The sequence below is a fragment of the Mandrillus leucophaeus genome, unplaced genomic scaffold (genome assembly GCF_000951045.1).
Source record: "Mandrillus leucophaeus isolate KB7577 unplaced genomic scaffold, Mleu.le_1.0 Scaffold416, whole genome shotgun sequence".
NCBI classification, from domain to species: Eukaryota; Metazoa; Chordata; class Mammalia; order Primates; family Cercopithecidae; genus Mandrillus; species Mandrillus leucophaeus.
Genome location: NW_012104432.1, coordinates 339566 through 342244, shown reverse-complemented (window position 1 = coordinate 342244; position 2679 = coordinate 339566). Strand labels below are relative to the sequence as shown.

General features: G+C 48.2%; 1 long non-coding RNA gene across 1 annotated transcript; it reads left to right on the top strand.

Moving 5' to 3' along the window:
• The first annotated feature begins 1033 nt into the window (after positions 1-1033).
• On the top strand, positions 1034-1711 carry LOC105548591. Its single transcript, XR_001007410.1, has 2 exons — positions 1034-1172; positions 1268-1711. It is a non-coding gene; the product is annotated as an uncharacterized LOC105548591 (long non-coding RNA).
• The last annotated feature ends 968 nt before the right edge of the window (positions 1712-2679 follow it).

Here is a 2679-nt window from a genome sequence, read left to right as displayed (position 1 = left end):
TTGAGACCTAACACCAGGGCCACAACAAGTTCCCCTGCATCGTGCCCCGACAGTGCCAACCACAACCCACGGTGAAAGGGGCCAGGTGGGTGTCTCTGAGGATCCCATTTTGCAAACGAAGGAACTGGAGCTCCAGGGCGTCACTGGCTAATGACAGGCAAAACCAGGACCCAAACTGATGTCCGACGGACTCTTCCCATCACCATAGAGTGTTGCAGACACTAGCGGCATGGCAGGGCCACCATCGATGGCTCTTCGTTGTGCAGTAGAAGACACGGCCAACGTATGTGTTTCTCAGAAAAGCAAAGGCAGGCATCTCAGGGATATTTACAGATTATACCTTCCTAGTTTTTTTTTCAGTATAACATGTGCTTTTTCATGAAACGATTATGATGGTGGATACAATTTTTTAATGCTCTTATTTAGTGATAAAATCATTGGCAACACCACGTAGCTCCTCAGTTACAAACAACAACTCCTGTAACAAATACTCACTGAAAGCCCGTGACATGCCAGGTGCAATTCTAGACTCTGGTTTCACAATGACCCCAGCACTGCTGCCTGTGGCTTGGGGCCTCCTCCTTGTCTGAGCTCTTGTAAACAGGACATGCTGATAATAGTCAGATTATGTTGGTTTGACTGACTTTCTGAGTACAAAATTCTGTGGTCAGATAGAAATATATGAATACTGTTTTGGATGATAAAAGCAGTCTTCCAAGAGTGAGTGGAGTTCCAGCTACCCGACTGAGTTTAGATGTGGGAACTTCAGGGAAGCCCGACTGAGTTTAGATGTGGGAACTTCAGGGAAGCCCAGGTTGCATGGGTGTTCTTCTTGCCTCAGCTCATTTTTGTGGCTGCAGGGCTGGGGAGAGTCCGTTCCTGCCATGTGGGGACATTCATGCAGTGCCATTGATCCCATCATCGGTGGTCATTTTATTCAATCCATGGGTCCCGCCAGTCACTGGGTATAATGGAAGCACAATTCCGTCTGAATGGAGGGTTCCTCCCTTACTTTAGGGTTCTAGAATGGGGAAAAAAATTGGAGACCTCGCCCTTCACCAAGCAGGTCGCAGGGCAGAGAGAGAGTGGGCTCGGAAGAAGGGCAGACCTCTGAATGACTTGGGGTGCCCTGTATTCCTGTGGAACTCACGTCTTTGAACTTCAGTTTTGTTGTGTGTGAAATGGAAACAATAATGTTAGATTTGTTATGCAAAATTAGCTGCTACAAAAGCCCTTGAATTTCATAAACCCATGTTTTGCTCCCCAGGAGTCCACACAAGTGTCCCTGGTTCGTAAATGGTCTTCTCTCACACGGGGACCTGAGGACAGAGGCTTCCATCCAGTGGCTCTGCCGCACCCAGGGGCCTGGAGGCCTCGAGAGAGACAGTGTGGAGAAGCCCTGCCTGCTTCTGAAAGCCCCCGCCTTGAATTTACACACATCACTTCTCATTTTGCACTGGCAACACTTAGGCCCGCAGCCATTCCAGGCACAAAGTGGGTGGGAGATGCCGTTCCTGATGGGCAGCAACATTAGGACCAGCTCTGCTGCCTGGAAGGATGAGCCCACGGCTTTGGTGAACAGGCAGCCACCTCTGCCACATACCATAGCTTGTTGGGTGGTTGTGAAGGTTGAATATTATAACACATGTGAAGCATTAACCATGGGGTGCCCTGCAGTGCAGGATAAATGCTGTTATTCAGTTAAGTTACATTCTGTCTATGTCGTTTATGAATGCATCATTTAGAATTAAGTTTTATAATCTCCTCCAAATTCAGTTTCCTTCTGTGTAAAAATGAGGAGGGTATGATCTATCTTAAAGGATTGCTTTCAGGATGAAATGATGTAATATAAGGAAAGCACCTGCTGTAAAATCGGTGCTCCCGAGCGGCCCTGCTGTCATGGTGAAAGTAGCAGCAATGGGACTCGGGGATGCCTGAGCCAGAGGCTGGCAGGGCACCCGCCGCAGCCTGGGGCTGAGAGGAGGGCGTCTGTCAGCAATTCCAGCCTCTCTTTGTTAGCTGTGCCCTCTAACTAGATGCGTGTGGTCATTTCCTTGTGTCTGTCTTTCTTTTCAAATGTCTGATGTGGAAAAATGAACAGAAACTTGTATTTGGGGGAGGAGTTGCATTTGCCTTTCTGAGAGTGCGGCAGAGCACAAGAATTACAATATTTCATCGCCAGGAGTTCTCTGGAATGCAGGTTCTGCCTTGAAACTGGGCGGGAAGCAGAGTGTAAATGGCTAATGCTGTGGAGACACGAGGTTGGAAGATTGAGTTAATTCTGAATTCAGCAGAGAACGACTGAAACAGACAGACTTTGCCTCCTTAAACAGGAGCAGGTCCCTAATGGGGATACATTTCTCCTTCTACCATTTTCTCATGCCACCGAACCCCCGCTAATCCATACGGAGGAGGCGATGAGAATGTGAATGAGGATCCTGTGGGAAGTCTGCGCATCCATCAATCTCTGTCCTCTCCAGAAAGGCCAGCTGATGTCCATGTGTGTCTGTTATTGACCCATACGCGTGCTCTGACCCACTGCAGCGTTTGAGTTTGAAGTGGGAAAAGGTCTTACCGTTTGCAGTTTTGCTGACCAGGAGTCTATAAAGCATGTTAACAGATAACTGATGAACAAATACAAAGGCTTTGGGAGACCCATGGAGCAGCCGAGAATGCTCA